The sequence below is a fragment of the Pieris napi genome, chromosome 7 (genome assembly GCF_905475465.1).
Source record: "Pieris napi chromosome 7, ilPieNapi1.2, whole genome shotgun sequence".
In the NCBI taxonomy this organism is placed as follows: Eukaryota; Metazoa; Arthropoda; class Insecta; order Lepidoptera; family Pieridae; genus Pieris; species Pieris napi.
This window is the reverse complement of record NC_062240.1, coordinates 9,964,849-9,988,577: the sequence shown is the minus strand read 5'-3', so window position 1 is coordinate 9,988,577 and position 23,729 is coordinate 9,964,849. Positions and strand designations below refer to the sequence as shown.

At 31.1% G+C, this 23,729-nt stretch overlaps 1 protein-coding gene and 1 long non-coding RNA gene across 3 annotated transcripts in view; one reads left to right on the top strand and one right to left on the bottom strand.

Annotated features, from left to right (window-relative positions):
- Positions 1-1,098: 1,098 nt before the first annotated feature.
- Positions 1,099-23,729, top strand: part of LOC125050921 — a 49,177-nt gene continuing 26,546 nt past the window's right edge. Inside the window, exon 1 of the mRNA XM_047651008.1 lies at positions 1,099-1,204. The gene's annotated coding sequence lies outside the window, so the exon portion shown is untranslated. The remainder of the gene's footprint in view (positions 1,205-23,729) is intronic.
- On the bottom strand, positions 13,386-14,741 carry LOC125050923. 2 transcript variants are annotated; one of them, XR_007117224.1, is made up of 2 exons: positions 14,512-14,741; positions 13,386-13,415 (listed from the first exon to the last, which is right to left on the bottom strand). It is a non-coding gene; the product is annotated as an uncharacterized LOC125050923 (long non-coding RNA). The 2 variants fall into 2 exon arrangements; XR_007117225.1 differs by having other exon boundaries at positions 14,521-14,741.

Below are 23,729 nucleotides of genomic sequence, written 5' to 3'. Positions count from 1 at the left end.
CGGTACTTCGCTTATTCGGTGCGGAGGTGAGTTTCCGTCCCGCACATCCTAGTCTCGTAAGAAGTGAAGAGAGTGTAAAAGCTCTTGCGCTAATAAAAAAAATTTCAGACAGAGCTACCGACGCATTGGCATGCGCTAAACTATTAAGGCCCTTCTTGCCAACAGCGAGAATCCATAAAATATAGCCACTGGGGTCTTCTTGACAGTCAGTCAGAGGTTATACTTATAGGGAGTATCCCTTTAGTTTGTAGGAACTGTTACCCATCCTTCCTCTACGGTGTCCTTTGTGTCATAAATAAAAAAAATAGTGTGTGTACTTATGTGCACGCGTTAGTAGTTATAATTATTTGGCGTAATCATTTTCTTCGAGCACTTTAGAGGGACGTTTCCCTCTTCGAATTGCATTTTTCTTGTCCATTTTAATGATCACTTTCAATCGAAACGATATAATATATACTAATCATGATATTTTACAATACACACTTTGTTTTTTAGCACATTGGAATGGGTTTTCTCGTATAAAAATCATTATTTTGGTATATAAACACGACTCTGAATAACACTACGCCATGAGTCATGACAGACAATGCAACTTGTCGCGCGCATTGTAAAAATTTACTCTCTATTTTTCCCTAACGCTCCAAAAGAAGTATAACTTCAACAAAATATATAATATCCTGAAACAAATGCACAAAAACGAAGAACTATAGCTAACCTTAAAATATATTATTAAAAGGAGTCCCTTTAGGCAAGGTTCCGAAGATACTGGCAGCGTTCCCCCTTTGAATCGCTATACTAATTCTTTGTCCGAGGTAGCTGCCAGCCCTTCGGTCTCCTGTGATTTCGACTAGCCTTTTTGATATTTCCTTAAAAAGCCTTATAGCGCTAGGACCCCACGGCCCAAGACATCTTAGTATTATAAACCTAAACAAATTTTAAAGGCACTGCCACGGTTAAATGTTTATACGACGGAATCGTCACAAATCAGGGATAAATTTCTCGACATTTTCTCACAATGTTTACTTTAAATATACTCGTAGTATGCATCGTTCAGATGCAGGAATATCAACACTTAGTATTCACAATACGTTTACAAAGCACCTTGGTCACGTTTTGCAAACGGTACCAGCTAGATGTTTGTGTGACTTTGAATGTGGTTCGTAGTGTATTTTGGTGTCTGTTAAATTCTAAGGATAAAACATAGGTAGGCACTATCAGCAAAATTATCTTGTTTACCATTACAATATTTTCATTATAATAATGCATGTAATACCTATATTCGAAATATTACGCTAATTATAGCGTATTAAATTACACTTATTAAAGTAATAATACTACGCAATAAGATACAATTTGTAATAGTTTATATTTTCATATTTTGGAGAGCTCTGTTATTCTTATATTTGCAACATTTAATTGCCAATCAATGGATTTCATTTTACCTAGTATCATCAAAGAACCGCACTGTTAAACTGTTAAACAACTCTTACTAAAATGATATATTTACACAGGTCTGCCAACGTTCGATGCAGTAAAGTTAAAACTAAATTGCTTAATAAAAAGTACCTGTACTCTTGTTGAGAGATTGAGTCCTAAGTGTTAGCAGGAATTAAAACATTTCGACTTATAATTGTTTATTTACTATAGAAATGTGAATATAAAATATAAATTATATCGTAGTATAGAGATAAGAATTTAATATGCTTATTTAGTGAAGAGCTCAGCGAAACTGTGCATAAGAGAGAAGGAAACTTGTCTGTATCTACCGAAGGATCCAACACGGCTGTGAGTACCTACATTTTTCACCACGATGATGAATACATCGTGGTGAAAAATGCAGTTACGCCATGGCTATCAAACTATTTAATCACCTACCTAGAAATTATAGATTACTGCCGTGTAATGATTTCAAGGGAAAGGTGATTAAATTTTAAAAGCAAATGCCTTTATTGCGTGGGAAAGTATCTAGATTCTAGACCATAAGTTTTTAAAAACAATTATAAATGATTTACGTGTTCTGGTCATGATAATTAATATGTTATTTTCATGACTATTTTTATATCGCTGATTGTGCGCTTTTTCTATAATTAATCAATCTGAATGTACCACTTTCTTTGCAAATAAACGATTTATTATTATTAATATTAAGCAATTTGAAACTAATTTGCGTGGATATTCCCTGAGAATATTACATGGTAAAACATTTAAGATTATGTGCCTGTGTGTGTGCCTTCTTAGAAATTAATTTATTTTAAAATTAAAATTTAAGTAAAATATAACTAATATAAAAAATAAAATCAAATATATATCAACTTTTTGTTGTTAATGTTGGTTTTAATGTGTTACTTATATAATTTTCCTATTGTTTATCAGTTAGATCATGAAAAAAACACCGTTACAGCAACTTCAGATTTATTTTCTAAGTGCAAAAACAGTTACATTTCCCAAGTGGCTTACTGATGTTGATCTGAAAATAATATATTTATTAATATATATATATTTGAACTAAATAATCCTACAAACAGAATATCTCTACCGTGAGTTGAGAGAAAAATATTAGCACAAACGATCAAACAGCGCCTCTGGGTGGTACGCGCAAAACTAAGGGTACGATAAAATCTAGTAAGAAATCAGTATATCAAAAGCGGAAAATTCAAAGCAGATACTTTTATAGAATAAAATCAGTGCTCAATAAAATTATTAGTAGTAGCATTAGTAGTTTAACTCATGTGTCGATACTATCAACATTTATAGATGGTGCAACATAATGATAAAAATCTTTAATTTTATAGTTTACTTTTCAAACAGATTTTTAGTCTTTTATATGTTCAGTGTTTTTTATGCTAAAGCTCTGAGTTCCTCGGTGGAAAAAATAGTGTATCGTAAATTTTTATTACTGTATATTACCCTAAGTGATCCTCAACAATTTTTTGGTTAGTTTATTGCTTTCTTTGATATATATAGATAGTTGGATTAAAATGATTTTATGCTTACCAATCCAGTTAATTATTAAGTACTTAATTAAAAGTAAAGATTTGTTCACTGATGTAAAAAGAACTTTAAATTTAGTAAGTGAGTTAGTTTTAAGCTGTAAATCTTTCTCAATAAATAAAAAATAATAATTTTCTAGTTCGTTTACTTGAGATTCAGTGTATCTGGTCCTAAGGTCCAAAAATCGTAGCTATTTCATTGACAGCCTCTCAGACGGAATTTCTTTAAGGTTTCCCGCCCAAACGGGATTCGTAGACTGCCTGTTTGTCTAAGTGCTTTAAAATGAGTCATCAATTAATATAAAATAAAATACTTACGTTCTATGAAGTTTAATAAGGAGGTTTTATCTTAATCCCAACCATACGGTCCCATTCCTCAGGGGTTAAATCCGCGAACTTATTTATGTCGGAAGTAGCTCCTCCATCTCCTGCTTTAGCGTTCGCTTTATTTATATATTCTAACGAATTTACAAACGCTATATAGTGTTCTTCACGATCTGCAGCATCTTTGTAGTGTCTGTCATAGTCTTTGATGAATTTTTCGAACAAGGCCGGAGCGTCGTTTAAATTGTAATGTGGTTTTTTTTCTGGCGCAGCACTCACTAACGCGGCCACGAACAAAACACAAATAATGCGAATCATTGTAAGACTGTACTGAATGCACTGATTGCTTTAAAAGTTATAGCTTATATACCTTTAAATATTAACGTCATTAATGACAAAACAAAGACTCGTTAATATTTAATGCTGATATTTTTTATCGATACGCTTATTGAACAATTAGGTAAGTCATAAATCGTAATCGTAAATTGTTCAGTCTGGAATATCTAATTATTATATTGTCCACTTAATGTTTTACATAAATCATTTTAAATTATTATTTTTTACTAGCTGGCCTGGCGAACATCGTACCGCCTAACAGTCGATTCTTTATTTTTTTAAATACTTATTCTGCTATTCGGGACACCGGTCTAGCTAGTAAGATAAAAAAAAGAAATAGTCTAGTCGACAAGTTGAAAATGGAACAAATTAGAGATACTGCTCGTAAAATTATGTGCGATAGCTCATTGGATCCGGAATGACGTCTAGAAAAATGTGCTAAAAGCGTGTATTAGCACATAAAAAATTGCAAAAGTTATAGACCATTAAAGATGAAAAAAAAATGGCATTTAGTTTTTTGCCAATATTTAATAAACTATTAATATTTAAGAAATTTCAAAATATATATAAACATAAAGATAGATACATAAAGATTCTGAAAGAGGAGGAAATTTCCAATAAAAAACTCCTGACTCCCAGAACTCTATCTCCATTATTTATAATGTTAATTTAACGCTGAAAATAGGTCTGCGGGTGACATTTTTAGGATTCGCGCGTGGCGTCAAAAGCGACTACGGCACATTAATTAATTTATTTAAGGTATTGAATATTTTTTTTTAAATTTGAAAAAATTATGGTGTGTTCTGAACACTATAATTAATTTATTCCCGTTGAAAATTTTACTTAAAGTTAATTTTTCAACAAGTTAAATAATTGTTAACTAACGAAATTTTCTCGAACGACCGTCTTAATTGTAAGTGAAAAAAATGTTTAAATAATGGTCGTAAAAATATTTCGCTTCGTAGAGCCTTTCTTACATACATACTTAACAAGATCGTGCCATAAAAATTTAAAAAATATTTATACTTTGTTTATAACAATTTTTTTACTTAAACAAAAACTTAAAAATCCATGTAATGTTGTTAAAAAAAAAATTTTTTTTCTAAATCATCATATAATCGTTTTTTTATTTATACAAGATATTTATTGATTGGCAAAAAAAAAAATTCCCGCCATTTGTTGATAATTTTTTTTAAACAAATTGATTAAATCAATATTTTTTTTTTTAAATTTAACACAACTTTATTACATTAAAAATTTTATGAAAAAAAAAAATTTTTTTTCCTTAATAACAATTTTTAATTGTTTATAATCGTTTTTTTTAATTTTCTATTGTTTAAATAATTAGTTAAGAAATTTTTTTTTTCTAAAAATCATAATTGACAGTCTTCTATAAAGTAACAACGCTCAGCGTGGGACTGACTCTCATCCCTTAAGCCGGGCGCATACATACTGATTCCTGATCAGAAATCCTGATCAGGTTTCCTAATCAAGAATTCCGTGTGGAGAGCGCACACATTCTGTTTTTTGCATTCGGAATTTAAACGATCAGTTCGATCATAGACGCTTCTGATAACGCACGAGTATGGACGACGAAGACGAATTGATGCTCATTGCTCTTTTATTGGTGCTAGACAAAAAGGGCATAAAACATCGTTATGGGGTGCATCCACTGAATACCCAAAGATTAACTGAGAGTCAATTCTATGTCAAAAGAGCAAAGTTACGGGCATACCCAGAAGAATTCTTCAAATATTACAGGATGTCAATGAAATCCTTTGATGAGCTTCATAATAGCATACGAGATAAAACAAAATACGCACACAGCGCCAACGCGATTCTGAATGAAAATTTCCGTACGTGTGCGGCGATCGAGCCAATATGTATGCGAATGCTGCGTTCGGGGTGACGTCATCAGTTTTTTTTCCGTTCTTCCAAAACGAACGCACGGAGAAATTCCGAACCGAACGTCAGGTTTTTTTCTGTCCGGAAAAAGTAAGAACGGTGTGCGCCTTATCGAACATTTTGTATGCACGCGGACCATTCAGGTTTCCGAATCTGAAACCCTGATACGGAAACCTGATCCGGAATCAGTATGTATGCGCCCGGCTTTAGTTACTACTATTAAATCAAATGTTGCGGAATTAAAGTGACTAATTTTTACAAATAATCTTTGTCTTTGTATCAGTTAATGCGGCAGAAATGTAAACGTCAATAATAAAATCTTTTAAAATAATATTAATTACACAAAGTGCAGTTCATATTTTTAAGTCCTAAAAGGAAACTCTCACTACAAAGTCCTCACGCGAAGTCCATTGGACTGGAGGAATGGACGGACTACTTTGGTTTAGACTAAATGCGAAAACAATGAGTAATGTAATTATGATTGTTAATTGTAATTTGATAGTTCTTGACATTCAAGAAAACCATTTAACCGTCCGTGTCTATCGTATTATACCAAGCAATGTGTTAGTTCAACTAACTTTAGAACTGTAAATAGTAATTGTTTTATTATTAATTGTAATATATTTACTTAGCATTATTTATTTTCGATGAAAGTCAGTCAGTTAGTGTTAGTAAATATAATATTTACATATCAATACATCAGTCACACTTGCAAAACGAGGAATACGTCTGATTTGGTTTGTTTCTTTAAAAACGCTTCTTTCAGCCGAATAAAAACGTTAAATAAACTGTATAAGCTAATGACCGGCTTCCCTAGACCCCTCTGCATCCAGCCTTGCGCAGTCTGTAATTGAGGTTGGGCCTAATAAGTTCTGGAATTCAGATTTACAAAGAGGATCATCACAGCTTCTTTGAAAGTTGACGTTAGACGGCAAACTCAAGCCTGGACCGGATGCTAACCACGCAGTTCTCGCATCTGGTGTATTAATAGTGTCTAAATAATCTCAGGTCATTATACAAAATTTCTTTGCAATTCGTAAATAATGTCCAAATGGGTTTTGTAAGTTCTTACGTACTGTTTGAATGACGCAGCTTGCGCGTGGTAAAGTATTATTTTTTATCTTTAATTTAAAATAAAGGCACCATTGACCATGGTTCAATAGTTACACGACGGAGCTGTGTTGACCGCCAATATTTCACGTAGTAGTAACAAACGAAATCAGGAATAAATTTCTCGACATATTCTCAGAATGTTTACTTTAAAAATATAGAATACATCGTTCAGATACAGGAATATCAACTTTCAGTATTCACAATACGTTTACATAGCTCCTTTAACACGTTTTGCAAACAGCTAGATGTTTGTGTGACTTTGAATGTGGTTTCGAAGTGTATTTTGGTGTCTGTTAAATCCTACGAGTAGGTAGGTAGGCATTATCAGCAAATTAAGTTGCTTAACTACCGCCTGTTTAACGTTTGAAATGTTATGCCTATAACCTAAGTTTGTTTGATGTATCAAGGTCATCTTCGTCATTATGAAGTTTTAATGACGATATATTTACCCATGTTTTCACCATTTACTCTTAATAAAATGATTTCTTTGTTTTTTTGCCATGTTTTTTTTGCCATGTTGTTTGGTTGGCCATTACAGTAAAGTTTAAAACCGAAATATTTTTTACCAAAAAAACCGACTTTCTACGATGACATCCTAATATCCTGGTTTCTGGATCCTGATTCAAAAAAGAAACATCAAAAGCAGTTATACGTGAATAAAAAAATATTTGGTCGAATTGAAAAACCTCCTCCTTTTTTAAAGTTAAAAACACAACAGCTAAATAAAAACTATATAAATAGTATCCATGAACTGTTTTGTACTAGAGACAAAAAGCAATTATAAAATACATAACTTTGTAATATGTCATTTGTAAGCTTTCAGTGTTAACTCCAGTCGGCTTGAACGAAATTTAGTATGTATTTGAAGAAGGTAGGGAAACCAGATTAATTGAGTCAAATCCAACGTTTCAAGTATGGGAGCGTTTTGATGTGTTACTTATACAATTCATTTTTGTTTCAAACTCAAACTCAAACACTTATGAATCGTCAGAAAGAAGTTAAATTAATTGTAAATTTACATTTACTACCAGTTCGAAAATCAAGGGCGAAGAGCGGGTGAAAAAGAATTATATCTATTTAATTATAATTAAGAATTATTTTAATCGCCAAGTATTGAGCCATACACATTGTTTGAACTGGAGCAAATCAATCCCAAGGCTTAGGATCATTTAAGTATTCATAAAATTTATGAAAAGCTTTATTGACTAATTTTCGTTTAACGAGGGCGAGTTTATCAGATAATTCACGAAAAAAATGTCACAGCAACTACAGTTTTCATTTCTCAATTTAAAATTTGGAAAAACATTGATAGTTTGAGTTACAGAGATATAATTGAAGATACATAATAGAAATATTGAAGACTTTTTTCCAAGTGGCTCAATGATGTTGATCTGAAAATAATATTTTGATTAATATATATATTTGAACTTGAATTTAAATACTCCTACACACAAAAGGAATATGTCTAACGTCAGTTGGTAATTATACAAATTTGAGTAAAGTATTACCAAAACAATATGACAGAGCCTCTGGCGGTTACCCGCAAGACTAAGTTTATTCAGATTTCAATACTTTGCTTAACCAGCAAATCAATGAATGAATCAGCGTTTAATACTTTGCTTAACTTAGTGTCGATACTATCAACATTTATAGATGGTACTACAACGCAATTATATAAAACTCGTATATATCAAAAAGAAAACATAATTTAGTCTATTTTATGTTCAGTATTTTTTGTGCTAAGCTTAGGTATGTTTTATTATTTATTTTATTTATAAATTCTTGCCAACGTTTGGCACACTGATACATTGGTATAAGAAAAATAAAATACAAGATTTAATGTGACAAGCACTTTCAGTCAAACATAACAAACACGAAGAGATTAAAAGAAATTAAACCAAAAAGTTAAATTATAAAAACTGAAGGAAATTTTTTAATTTAAAAGTGTTTTGTGTAGTTAAGAAAGTATAATAATTGGCTTAATATAATAATAATTTCTAATTAGATTGCTTGAGGTTAGTCCAAAAATCATAGAATCGCTATTACGTTGACAGCCTCACTCGGAATTTTTTTAACATTTCCCGCGCAAACTAGGTTCGTAGATTGCCTGTTTGTCTAATCCTTAGACTCTAAGGGCTTTAAAATGAGTCATCAATTAATATAAATATAAAATACTTACGTTCTATGAAGTTTAAGGATAATGTCTAATCCCGTTCATAATATGGTGCTCTTCCTCAGGGGTATAATCCGACAACCCATTTATGTCGAAAGTGGACGAAGGGTTTCGACTGTTATATATATTTATTTTTATTAAACTATTTACAAACGCTATATAGTGTTCTTCAAGATCTGCAGCATCTTTGTAGTGTCTGTTATAGTCTTTGATGAATTTTTCGAACAAGGCCGGAGCGTCGTTTACATCGTAATATGGTTTTTTTTCTGGCGCAGAACTCACCAACGCAGCTACGAACAAGACACAAATAATGCGAATCATTGTAAGACTATTTAATCAATGCACTGATTGCTTTAAAAGTTATGGTTTATATACCTTTAAATATTACGGTATTAATGACAAAATAAATGATATTTTTTATCGATACGCTTATTGAACAATAAGGTAACTAAGTCATAAATCGTAATCGTAAATTGTTCAGTCTGGAAAATCTAATTATTATATTGTCAACTTAATGTTTTACATAATTCTAAAAGCATAAATGTTCTCTAGTAAGGAATCATTAGGAAAAGGATCTCCTTTTTACAGATTGTATGCCTGCTATAAAATACATTACACGAAATAGATATAAGGGGATCTCAGACTTATTCAAAATGATAGATGTTGAAAGAAGAAGAAAGAAGTTTGCCAAGTGGCTTGGGCGTGGTCCTGTGTGCACCCGGAGGTCATGAGTTCGTATCACTGCTGTGCACTAATGGATTTTTAACATCATCTTGTACGATGAAGAAAACATCGTGAAGAAACCGGCATGCCTTAAACTTAAGAGACTTAAAAATCAGCCATATATATAAGTCTGATAACCTCTCTAGGAGGCCTTTTTTGTGGTCGATTTTATTTTAATTTTGCTCTCAAACATCATACATGTTAAAAGTAGGACAATCAGATACTTATAAAACTATTATATAAAAAGGATATACACGTGTGATCGTGACCATACACCAAATCCATGCAACTTCCTCACAATTGAGTAGCCCGCTATATTGCAGCACAGAAATTACAGCTCCTTCTTACTTACTGCGATACTCTTTGTATCGAAGAATTAGTATCCAGGGGCGGATCTACTTAACTACTGGCTTTCTGGGCTGCAGCCCAGGGCCTCGTGGAAACAAAGGATATATTTTGAATTAAAAAAAAATATCTGAAATTAAAAATTCCAATCATAAGGTTGGGATCCCTGAGATCAATCAACCCATCTGCGATGCACGTCTATCGCACGGAACGGGGAATTCCCCGTCGCTTGTTTTCGGTCGTTTTATTTTTTTGTATTTTTTAGTCTAAAACTTCTTGCAGTGCAATTTTTATGCTAATTTATGAAAATAAACTTGTTGATGTTTACCCAAATTGCTATAGCATCATAAAGGTTTTTTTATCTTTGCATTTAATTAGCTGTGAAGCGGAGCGCTCTTTCTCCAGGATGTCATGTATAGATTATGAATAACAGATATAGGAAAAAAATAACGAACCATTGACTAAATCATTTATCAGTTATTTCCATAAATTGTGATTTAGCGAAGGACTTACATTGTGTTGAGCAAATAAAGGAAATTTCAGCACAAAAATGCACAAAGGTTTCTTTATAATTTATATACCTAACATAACTACACATCTGTCAAATTCTTCTGCAATAATGTTGTACAGTATAATGCTGTACACTGGGCAGGTCATATTGCTAGAGCGCGGGATAAAAGATGGACACCAGATGTAATAAAATGGACTGGACCTACTGGAAAGAGATGCATAGGACGACAAAAGAAAAGATGGACAGGTGACAATATAGAACTAGCGGGGAAAAACTGGATGAATGTTGCTCAAGACAAAGAGAAATAGAAAAATATGGAGGCGGCTTTTACCCTGAAAGGTGCCAAACAAAAACTAGACCTCCAAAAAAGAAAAAAAGGAATCTAACTTAATTTTTTTTTAACTAATACTAACACAACAAATTGTACTAATATTAAGGAATGTAAACTAACCAATTTTTGTATTGATTAATAAAGCTTTAATAACAATAATAATGCTAGCAGTATACACAAACACTATGTCATATTAAATAGATCAAATATTTTATTGTCCTATTTTTGAAGTTATACTTCTTTAGGCGCGTTATGAAAAATTTATGTGAGTGAAATTTTACGATGAGCGCGCACCATGACACAAAATTAACAGAATGAAGTTGCCCACGGAAGATGCTACGGCATTGGACATAATTTAAAAACAACATTCGAATAATAATATAATTTATGTTATACTTAATGTAAGAGAATAATCATAAATATTTATTTATTTAATTTTTCTGATGTAAACTTAACTTTATTGACTATAATGACTCCTTTTCCAGTCTTTGATTATTTAATTGTAATAAATTATTTGCATGCAATCAAAATCTATTTTTTTTTCCAAAAAAGTATAACTTCTTACGCGCGTACATAAGTACACGCACTCTTTTTTCTATATTATCTACATAACAATAGAAAATAGTTTTTTGATAAAATGTACCCTAAGTAGTAATGCCCAGAGCCCCACAAATTCACAACCCGCCCATGCATGGGTCAGCCAAGCATCGGCAAAAATACAATGTAAATACATAATTGTGTAGAAATATAACAAGGCAAAAGAAAATAATAATAATAGCAAATAATTAACACATCATGTTTGCGAAAAAGACTTTGGTTATAGCATATGAATTATTTATTTAATTAAATACACAAAGTGCAGCCCTGCGATTCTGTAACTCACTTCACACACCCTCAGCGCTGATTTTTGCTGTCAAATCGTTCGTTTCGGTGTCATGTTACAATTTGGTATTCTGTTAAACAATAACCGCGACAAAAGCGCCGCTCAAATGAGATTGTTAACATTTGGAACTAAAATTTGGCACTGCTACACTTACGCTCCAAAATTGTTGGTATTTGGTATTCTGATACATACCATTTGACATCTCATCTCACTTAAATGTACATTTTGTACGACAATTGACAAATTAAAAGTTGCTCTTCCCTCGCTGAAATCGTCATTTACCAGTGAGTTAGCCATTTTTAGCGAAGTTAAAACTTGTTTTATGTGAAAATATTCTAACATAGGACAATCTATATGTATCTTGGGGTAAGTTTATAAAATAATATTTATCAATACAGCATTATTTTACGAAAAAAATTATATATATAAACATTAAGCTTCGTGAAATTGAACTTTGTTATTGTTACAGAAGGCCCGTTTCCACTTTTAAAGTTTAAACCTCTATTTCAAGAAATAAATGATGTAATCCATTAAAAAATACTTAATATAATATCTATAGATGGCGAAGAAAATGTAGGCACGAAACGACCAATTGGTTTCTCGGCGTTGGTTATTATCGCTTTCTTCCAATACTCAAGAAATTATATGGTATTGACGAAACCTAGAACATATGCTGCTGAGATGAACGAAGAGTCTAGTAAATACTAAATAGATGATCTAAGGTAAACATTTTGATTACTTTAGCATTAAAAATATAATTTTTATCCAAGAACCAATTTTTCGATGCAGTCTTGATCATGTCTTGTCTCCAGCAGAGATAAGTCGAACAAAAAACGATAAATAAGATAGGTAAATATTGTAATATATTTGTATTTTTCTACTATACTAAAATTATAAATCTAATAATTTCAGAGATCCCCAAATGTTCAAAATTCCTGATAGAAAAATACATTCTGCCTTTGAAGAAGAAGAATATTACATGTGTATCATACAACAAGGCCCCTGGATATAAAAAGACACAATAGTGCAGACATTTTCAAATTATTGAATTTCGACTATCCTTCAATTTATAATAAATGATAACACAGTACAATTTCGGTTCCTATATTTTTATAAAATATATTGATATAACATTAAGGTTTTGGATAAAAACATTATTCTGCTTTACACAAGTATGAAATACCATCATTACATACATGATGGTTTAAGTACTTATTAAGCTTTTTTAAATTTATCGTTCATAACTATTACTTTTTACAAACTAATTAGAAAATATATTAAAATAAATATATTTATCTACAAAATAAAGTAGATGTTATTGATTAGCTCTATGTGAGGCTGTGTTTTAATTAGTTTTTATTATACTTAAGTTTGTTTTACTGAAAGTTATTTTGTAGTGTGTTAAAAGTTTACTATAATCATTAAATTAAATGTTTAAAGTTATTATATTGTTCTTTTATTCACCTATAAAGTAACATGGCTTATATATTTTTCATTTCGGCTTAGCTATGTATTTAACTCGGTTACTACGTTTTCTATAGGCAGTCATTAAATAAGTGGTAGATTTAATTAATCATTTTATTAATATAATATTATTAGATACAAAAAAATTATTATGAAGTACACAATTATCTTAAACACGGTAATACAATTTTTCATATAAAAATCATAGTTGTCCAAACTGCATTCAAAATAGATTAGTGGTCTCGGTTTAATATCTCTTCTTAACATTTCAATAATTGGTCATTTTCTTCCTCATTCTTGACAACTACCACTGATGGCTGTAATACAATGATTATCTGTTAAAATTGTAAATAGGGAAATGTGGTAGGTCACAGTACTGACACAATAATATTGCATAGCAATTTAATTTTTGTAAAGTTAAGGTAAATAATAAAAAAACTTGCATAAAACACACAAACTTATATATGGGATATCTTTGTATTTCTAAGTAAAGTATCTTAAAAACATGTTTGATAATATTATAACTAAGCCAAATATTAAAAGTTTTATGGTAACAAGGCTTAGTAATTTCGCACAGTATTTGATTCAGTACTATGAATAAAAAAAATCTTGAGCAAACCTATATTTAGACTCAAAAATCCAAATCCAAGTATGTACTTTAAAAACAATTATTTATTAATGAAACAAATCCAAGACCCATAAAGGGTATGTTTAGTTTTAAAGTGTAGTCAGCAGCAATAACTATCTTTTGATTGCTTCATTAAATAAGTTATGGCAATGTTGTTTCCAACATTTAAAATTAACGTTGATCACTTGAAATGGTATGAATTTGAGCAATTGAAAGCTTATATATTTGATCCAACATACCTAACATGATTATTTATACTTGTATTCTGAAATCTGAACAATTAAATTAAATTCAACTTGATCAGTTAAAATTAATACTTCTTATATTTCATGAATGGAATTTGAAGTTAGGAAACCTAAAAATATTTTTTTATTTGACATTTTTAACCAACAATTTCATTATTCTTTACAATGTCGCTTCGATTTAACCTATTACATTTGACTTCAAATTTGCCATCAAACAAACAAACTTTGTTAACTGTTTTACTAGTCACTACTTATTCCTATTTATTTACTATGATAGTTATTATATTTCTAAAATAGTTTTAATAGAATTCAGTTTTTATGAGTGTTAGTAAAAACATAGGTAATATTGTTGTTGTGTGTTTGACCTCTGAATCACTTAAAAAGGTTGCAATAGTAGTTTCATGGCATCTAAAAAGTACCAACACTTGCACTTACACAAATGAATAAATATATAAACACTAATTTTTCTTCTTTATAGATAGGTACCCTTTTATTTTATAATTACTCAACAAAATATTATATGAAAACATTGGTATTAACCTTGGTTACCTTTAGTAACATTTTGAAAATTTAAAACACCTATCCATCCTGTTTACTTTGAATCCGTAGCCCATTTGCTGAGAGAATCACTTTTAGCGTGACATCATCTTTTATCTTTTTGTTAAGATAATATTCTTAAATTTTTTACAATATATCCAGATGTTAGGTATCCCTTGTTTCGTGCTGAAACATAATTAATATTTTTAAGTTTCTGTCGGTTTATCTTTTTTTTTAATTCAAACGTCGACCATTTTGTTTTATTAAAAATATTTTGTTTATGTATGATGAAAATTTTGACAATTAACTCTTTTTATAAAATAATAGTTATTCCGTGAGTCCACTACGCAGTAACAGCGCTCCCTTCGTCACTGACGTAATTTTTGGAATCTCATGGTATTCTGTTAATAAATTTTACATTACGTCTTAATAAGTGGAGGGAGGTAACCTAGTGAGTTGTTGTCTATTAATATCGTGACAATTGACTCATTTTATTTTATAAAAAGAGTAAATTGTCAAAATTTTCATCATACATAAACAAAATATTTTTAATAAAACAAAATAGAGAACAAAATGGTCGACGTTTGAAATTAATAAAAATTAAATAAAATTAATAATATTAAAAAAAAAAAGATAAACTGTGAAAATATCTCAAAAATGACTTATCTGATGGACAATAATTAGCAAGATTAATATAGAAAAATTATTAAACCCATCTGGCAAAGGGGCCGCTTAAAGGTAAGTTTATTTATTAGTACATCTTAAGTTACGTATTTTGTTTATAACATTAAGAGTTTATATTTCGTATTTAGCCGACAACTGACCAGCCGTGGTGTATATGAGCGACAGAAACTTAAAAATATTAATTATGTTTCAGCACGAAACAAGGGATACCTAACATCTGGATATATTGTAAAAAATTTAAGAATATTATCTTAACAAAAAGATAAAAGATGATGTCACGCTAAAAGTGATTCTCTCAGCAAATGGGCTACGGATTCAAAGTAAACAGGATGGATAGGTGTTTTAAATTTTCAAAATGTTACTAAAGGTAACCAAGGTTAATACCAATGTTTTCATATAATATTTTGTTGAGTAATTATAAAATAAAAGGGTACCTATCTATAAAGAAGAAAAATTAGTGTTTATATATTTATTCATTTGTGTAAGTGCAAGTGTTGGTACTTTTTAGATGCCATGAAACTACTATTGCAACCTTTTTAAGTGATTCAGAGGTCAAACACACAACAACAATATTACCTATGTTTTTACTAACACTCATAAAAACTGAATTCTATTAAAACTATTTTAGAAATATAATAACTATCATAGTAAATAAATAGGAATAAGTAGTGACTAGTAAAACAGTTAACAAAGTTTGTTTGTTTGATGGCAAATTTGAAGTCAAATGTAATAGGTTAAATCGAAGCGACATTGTAAAGAATAATGAAATTGTTGGTTAAAAATGTCAAATAAAAAAATATTTTTAGGTTTCCTAACTTCAAATTCCATTCATGAAATATAAGAAGTATTAATTTTAACTGATCAAGTTGAATTTAATTTAATTGTTCAGATTTCAGAATACAAGTATAAATAATCATGTTAGGTATGTTGGATCAAATATATAAGCTTTCAATTGCTCAAATTCATACCATTTCAAGTGATCAACGTTAATTTTAAATGTTGGAAACAACATTGCCATAACTTATTTAATGAAGCAATCAAAAGATAGTTATTGCTGCTGACTACACTTTAAAACTAAACATACCCTTTATGGGTCTTGGATTTGTTTCATTAATAAATAATTGTTTTTAAAGTACATACTTGGATTTGGATTTTTGAGTCTAAATATAGGTTTGCTCAAGATTTTTTTTATTCATAGTACTGAATCAAATACTGTGCGAAATTACTAAGCCTTGTTACCATAAAACTTTTAATAATATTTGGCTTAGTTATAATATTATCAAACATGTTTTTAAGATACTTTACTTAGAAATACAAAGATATCCCATATATAAGTTTTTGTGTGTTTTATGCAAGTTTTTTTATTATTTACCTTAACTTTACAATAATTAAATTGCTATGCAATATTGTTGTGTCAGTACAGTGACCTACCACATTTCCCTATTTACAATTTTAACAGATAATCATTGTATTACAGCCATCAGTGGTAGTTGTCAAGAATGAGGAAGAAAATGACCAATTATTGAAATGTTAAGAAGAGATATTAAACCGAGACCACTAATCTATTTTGAATGCAGTTTGGACAACTATGATTTTTATATGAAAAATTGTATTACCGTGTTTAAGATAATTGTGTACTTCATAATAATTTTTTTGTATCTAATAATATTATATTAATAAAATGATTAATTAAATCTACCACTTATTTAATGACTGCCTATAGAAAACGTAGTAACCGAGTTAAATACATAGCTAAGCCGAAATGAAAAATATATAAGCCATGTTACTTTATAGGTGAATAAAAGAACAATATAATAACTTTAAACATTTAATTTAATGATTATAGTAAACTTTTAACACACTACAAAATAACTTTCAGTAAAACAAACTTAAGTATAATAAAAACTAATTAAAACACAGCCTCACATAGAGCTAATCAATAACATCTACTTTATTTTGTAGATAAATATATTTATTTTAATATATTTTCTAATTAGTTTGTAAAAAGTAATAGTTATGAACGATAAATTTAAAAAAGCTTAATAAGTACTTAAACCATCATGTATGTAATGATGGTATTTCATACTTGTGTAAAGCAGAATAATGTTTTTATCCAAAACCTTAATGTTATATCAATATATGTTATAAAAATATAGGAACCGAAATTGTACTGTGTTATCATTTATTATAAATTGAAGGATAGTCGAAATTCAATAATTTGAAAATGTCTGCACTATTGTGTCTTTTTATATCCAGGGGCCTTGTTGTATGATACACATGTAATATTCTTCTTCTTCAAAGGCAGAATATATTTTTCTATCAGGAATTTTGAACATTTGGGGATCTCTGAAATTATTAGATTTATAATTTTAGTATAGTAGAAAAATACAAATATATTACAATATTTACCTATCTTATTTATCGTTTTTTGTTCGACTTATCTCTGCTGGAGACAAGACATGATCAAGACTGCATCGAAAAATTGGTTCTTGGATAAAAATTATATTTTTAATGCTAAAGTAATCAAAATGTTTACCTTAGATCATCTATTTAGTATTTACTAGACTCTTCGTTCATCTCAGCAGCATATGTTCTAGGTTTCGTCAATACCATATAATTTCTTGAGTATTGGAAAAAAGCGATAATAACCAACGCCGAGAAACCAATTGGTCGTTTCGTGCCTACATTTTCTTCGCCATCTATAGATATTATATTAAGTATTTTTTAATGGATTACATCATTTATTTCTTGAAATAGAGGTTTAAACTTTAAAAGTGGAAACGGGCCTTCTGTAACAATAACAAAGTTCAATTTCACGAAGCTTAATGTTTATATATATAATTTTTTTCGTAAAATAATGCTGTATTGATAAATATTATTTTATAAACTTACCCCAAGATACATATAGATTGTCCTATGTTAGAATATTTTCACATAAAAACAAGTTTTAACTTCGCTAAAAATGGCTAACTCACTGGTAAATGACGATTTCAGCGAGGGAAGAGCAACTTTTAATTTGACGTACAAAATGTACATTTAAATGAGATGAGATGTCAAATGGTATGTATCAGAATACCAAATACCAACAATTTTGGAGCGTAAGTGTAGCAGTGCCAAATTTTAGTTCCAAATGTGAACAATCTTATTTGAGCGGCGCTTTTGTCGCGGTTATTGTTTAACAGAATACCAAATTGTAACATGACACCGAAACGAACGATTTGACAGCAAAACTCAGCGCTGAGAGTGTGTGAAGCGAGTTACAGAATCGCAGGGCAGTTTATCTTTTTTTTAATATTATTAATTTTATTTCAAACGTCGACCATTTTGTTCTCTATTTTGTTTTATTAAAAATATTTTGTTTATGTATGATGAAAATTTTGACAATTTACTCTTTTTATAAAATAAAATGAGTCAATTGTCACGATATTAATAGACAACAACTTACTAGGTTACCTGCCTCCACTTATCAAGACGTAATGTAAAATTTCTTAACAGAATACCATGAGATTCCAAAAATTACGTCAGTGACGAAGGGAGCGCTGTTACTGCGTAGTGGACTCACGGATTAACAGTGAGTTACAGAATCGCAGGGCAGTTCATATTTTTAAGTCCTAAAAGGAAACTCTCACTACAAAGTTCTCACGCGAAGTCCATTGGACTGGAGGAATGCACTACTTTGGTTTATTCTAAATGCGAAAACAATGAGTAATGTAATTATGATTGTTAATTGTAATTTGATAGTTCTTGACATTCAAGAAAACCATTTAACCGTCCGTGTTTATCGTATTATACCAAGCAATGTGTTAGTTCAACTAACTTTAGAACTCACTGTATATAGTAATTGTTTTTTATTAATTGTAATATCTTTACTTAGCATTATTTCTTTTCGATTGAAGTCAGTCAGTTAGTGTTAGTAAATATAATATTTACATATCAATACATCAGTCACACTTGCAAAACGAGGAACATGTCTCATTTGGTTTGTTTCTTTAAAAACGCTTCTTTCTGCCGAATAAAAACTTTAAGCTAATGACCGGCTTTCCTAGACCCCTCTGCATCCAGTCTTGCGAAGTCTGTAATTGAGGTTTGGCCTAATAAGTTCTGGAATTCAGATTTACAAAGAGGATCATCACAGCTTCTTTGAAAGTTGACGTTAGACGGCAAACTCAAGCCTGGACCGGATGCTAACCACGCAGTTCTCGCATCTGTTGAATCCACTATCTCGTAGTTTGTAGAATAAGATCTAAGGATTTTACCTCATAGACTATCTATCTTAAATTTATAAAGCCAAGCAATCACATCCCAGGTTGACCAAAAAATACCTTTTAAAAATTGCAGGGTACCCTTGCGACTATACTTTGTTTGTTCGAAGTTTAAGGTTGCTTATCGCTCGTTCGACGCTACTTTGAGTCGTAAAAGTTTTCCTTCAGAAGCGAATTTGAATTTGTTAATAGATTGGTAAAGGGAGTGTCTAAACAATCTCAGGTCATTATACAAAATTTCTTTGCAATTCGTAAATATAGTCCAAATGGGGTTTGTAAGTTCGTCCGTAACTACTTACGTACTGTTTGAATGACGCAGCTTGCGCGTGGTAAAGTATTATTTTTATCTTTAGAGGAATACGTTAATTTAAAATAAAGGCACCATTGACCATGGTTCTATAGTTACACGACGGAGCTGTGTTGACCGCCAATATTTCACGTAGTAGTAACAAACGAAATCAGGAATAAATTTCTCGACATATTCTCAGAATGTTTAATTTAAAAATATAGAATGCATCGTTCAGATACAGGAATATCAACACTCAGTATTCACAATACGTTTACATAGCTCCTTTGACACGTTTTGCAAACGATACCAGCTAGATGTTTGTGTGACTTTGAATGTGGTTTCGAAGTGTATTTTGGTGTCTGTTAAGTCCTACGAGTAGGTAGGTAGACATTATCAGCAAATTAAGTTGCTTACCTACCGCCTGTTTAACGTTTATGCCTATAACCTAAGTTTGTTTGATGTATCAAGGTCATCTTCATCATTATGACATTTTAATAACGATATATTTACCCATGTTTTTACCATTTACCCATTTACCATGAGCAGTGTTGGCCTAGTGGCTTCAGCATGCGACTCTCATCCCTTAGGTCGTAGGTTCGATCACCGGCTGTGCACCAATGGACTTTCTTTCTATGTGCGCATTTAACATTTGCTCAATCGGTGAAGGAAAACGTAGTGAGGAAACCGACATGTCTTAGACCCAAAAAGTCGACGGCGTGTGTCATTCACTGGAGGCTGATCACCTACTTGCCTATTAGATTTAAAAATTATCATGAAACAGATTCAGAAATTTGAGGCCAAGATCTAAAGAGATTGTAGCGCCACTTATTTATTTATTTTATACATATTTACCCATGTATCTAACTATCCGGCTATGCATCCTATCGTTTAATGCATCGGTCGTTGAAGCTTCCTTATGTCCCAAAAACTCTGTTTAGTGCTTTTAAAGATTTGGGTATAACAAAACATTTAATTAAGCCGTCTTGATTTAATATGCCCTTTACATCCGTGAATGTTTTAGACTGACCACAGACCCTCGAGTCAAGTAAAGCTGTGAATATGGCACGGTGGCGGTTTAAAAGCAATATAACAATACATATTTCTATTATTATTAAGTATTATTTTACTGGGCTGTTAAGGAGCTCTTAATAAAATGATTTCTTTGTTTATAAAGGTAATGACCATTACAGTAAAGCTTAAAAACTAAATATTTTTTACCAAAAACCGACTTTCGAAGGAATCATTTAATAATTTTTTCTCCTTGATTTCTCTACGATGCCATCCTAATATCCTGGTTTCTGGATTCAAAAAAGAAACATCAAAATCAGTTATCCGTAAATAAAAACCTCCTCCTTTTTTAAAGTTAAAAACACAACAGCTAAATAAAAACTATTTACCCTTGTTAAGAGATTGCTTGCTGAGTGCTTAGAATTATTATATGTCTACCTAAACTTAAATATTAACTATGATAATATAATTGTATATAAAGTAAAGGATAAAATCATAGTATAGACACAAATTTACATGCTTATTTTGTGAAGAGCCCTGCGAAACTGTACAGAAGAGTGCAGGGCTTTTGAAGACAGGAGAAAAAAATTATTGGCTAACCTACACATCCTGGGAATACCAGAGTTAGAAAGCAGGATTATATGAAAGAGAATGTCAAGGGGTTAAATAAGATAACATGGGTGAAACCGAGGGATTCATTCATTTATTTTCAAAAGAAAAGGATTCGATGTGGCTCCCGACGATTTACTAAACACACCTAATTTGCGTGGATTTCCCCTGAGATTATTACATAGTTAACATTAACGTAATGTGCCTCTGTGACTGTTTAGAAAATTAAACATAATCAGCTATGTTTACAAGAACGCTAAGACTGAAAGATAGTCCATAGATCCATGAACTCTTTTGTACTAGAGACAAAAAGCAATAATTATAAAATACATACCACTCCAGTTGGCTTGAACGAAATTTAGTATTTGAAGAAGGTAGGGTAGGTACCAGATTAATTGAGTCAAATCCAACGTTTCAAATATGGGAGCTTTATATGTGTTACGTATATAATTCATTTTTGGTTCAAACTCAAACTATCTTTATTCATATAGGTAAACAAGTACACTTTTGAATCCTCAGAAATAAGTTAAATTAATTGTTAATTTACATTTACTAACAGTTCGCAAGTCAAGGTCGTAGAGCGGGTAAGAAGAACTGGCAAGAAACTTTCCTCCACTCTTTTTAATCGCCAAGTATTGAGCCATACAAATTGTTTGAACTGGAGCAAATCAATCCCAAGGATTAAGATCATTTAAGTATTTATCAAATTTATAAAAAGCTTTATTGACTAATTTTCGTTTAACGAGGGCGAGTTTATCAGATAATTCACGAAAAAAATGTCACAGCAACTACAGTTTTAATTTCTCAATTTAAAATTTGGAAAAACATGAATAGTTTGAGTTACAGAGATATAATTGAAGATATAATAGAAATATTGAAGACTTTTTTCCAAGTGGCTCAATGATGTTGATCTGAAAATAATATTTTGATTAATATATATATTTGAACTTGAATTTAAATACTCCTACACACAAAAGGAATATCTCTAACGTGAGTACCAACTCATTACTCACTAATTACCAAATTATACAAATTTCAGTAAAGTATTACCAAAACAATATGACAGAGCCTCTGGCGGTTACCCGCAAGACTAAGGGTATTCAGATTTCAATTCAAAAATTTAAAATTCAAAAATCATTTATTCACGTAGGTAACACAATGTACACTTGTGATTCGTCATTAAAGAAATAAATATTAATGCTTCTAATTTTACATTTACTGCCAGTTCTCAAATCAAGGGCGTAGAACGGAAGAGAAGAACTGGCAATAAACTCTCCGCCACTCTTTTTAATCGCCATGTTTTTTTTTTTGCCTCCTACACAACATTTGTAAGGAGCTGCAACCATTACACCATGTTCCACATGATTTTTAAGTAATTAATAATAATAACATAAATAAAAACAAAGACATGTCCCCTATCAGCAGGAGGCATGGTGAAATAGGAGCACGCACTTACATTCTCGTGGGAACAACACGCAAACACATAGTCGAAATAATTAACATCACCGCATACACGAATTCAAGTACGACCAGTCACCACAAGTAGCACCCGTTCACGAGTATGACGCATGGCCAGCCATCGGCCACCTCGCCATATTTTAGGGAGAGAGACAACCCGACGCATGGACGCCGCCACAAGCAATGACATTTAAGCGAGCATGACGATCCTTGAAATGTGGACTTGGCTACATAAGAAAATAATAATAATACTGAAACAATTGGATACCACATGGATCACGGTTTGTTCCCACTTTACATTAAAACAGTCGTGGATGTTGACGATCGCCCCAGAGTCTGGAAATGCAGCCGAGAGATTCAGTCGTGTTACCTATAATACATACTGGAGCAACTCATATCCAAGCACTAGGATCGTTTAAATATTCATTTATATTATAATAAGCCTTAGCAAGCAGCTTTACTTTAATGTACGATTTAAATTTATTTATTGACAACGCTTGTATCTCACTAGGGATTTTGTTGAAAAAACGTATACAATTGCCTTGGAAAGAATTACTCGTTTTATGCAGCCTTCTGGTTGGTGCGCTAATTTTGTCTTTATTACGAGTACTATAATTATGGAAGCTACTATTCTTTTTAAAGATATCTATATTTTTCCGCACATACAAAATATTCTCATAAATGTATTGACTTGCCAGAGTTAAAATATGTAATTCCTTAAATTTGCTTCGGACCGACTCCCGTGGGAACAACCCACAGATCGCTCTTATAGCCCGCTTTTGCAATACAAATATCGATTTAATGTCAGCTGCATTACCCCACAAAATAACACCATATGACATAATACTATGAAAATAGCTGAAATAAACAAGCTTTGCTGTGTTCTCATCCGTAAGATCGCGTATCTTTTT